General features: G+C 43.3%; 1 non-coding gene across 1 annotated transcript; it reads right to left on the bottom strand.

Moving 5' to 3' along the window:
- Nucleotides 1-79: 79 nt before the first annotated feature.
- Nucleotides 80-241, bottom strand: LOC113335388. Its single transcript, XR_003353312.1, has one exon. It is a non-coding gene; the product is annotated as a U1 spliceosomal RNA (small nuclear RNA).
- Between the last annotated feature and the right edge of the window lie 246 nt (nucleotides 242-487).

Below are 487 nucleotides of genomic sequence, written 5' to 3'. Positions count from 1 at the left end.
CGGATCAAGCAAACTGCACTATGGTAAGAGCAAACGCTAAATAATACAACCGTAGATAAAATTTAGACTTGGAAGATTGGCAGGGGCCGCGCGGACGCGTTCCCCCTCAGGAACAAATTATGACGTAGACTCTCCCTCAGTGGGGAGATCTTAGGCGAGCGCCCTTCCAAAGTGCAATGGAAGTCACTAACCTAGGCCATGACCCTTCATGATCAGTCATAGACCCCGTCCAGGTAAGTATGATTCCTAGTAACATTACAAGCTTGTCTTATAGGCTTCTTTTACTCATCTTTTCTATGTTCTAATTAATGTGGGATTATTATTATCTTCATTCTGCAATAACTCCAAGCGTTGGGAGAGGTTGGGCTATGTAGATTGTAGACCTATAATCTTCTTGCAAAACACTGCGCCTTTGGTGCTTGATACTGAGCCTGGAATGACATGGTTTACATTGTTTGCTAATAAATTTGGAGCGGGTACAAGAAAG

The sequence above is a fragment of the Papaver somniferum genome, unplaced genomic scaffold, assembly GCF_003573695.1.
Source record: "Papaver somniferum cultivar HN1 unplaced genomic scaffold, ASM357369v1 unplaced-scaffold_14273, whole genome shotgun sequence".
Lineage (NCBI taxonomy): Eukaryota > Viridiplantae > Streptophyta > Magnoliopsida > Ranunculales > Papaveraceae > Papaver > Papaver somniferum.
The sequence above is the reverse complement of the archived record's forward strand: the minus strand, read 5'-3'. Positions and strand labels throughout refer to the sequence as shown.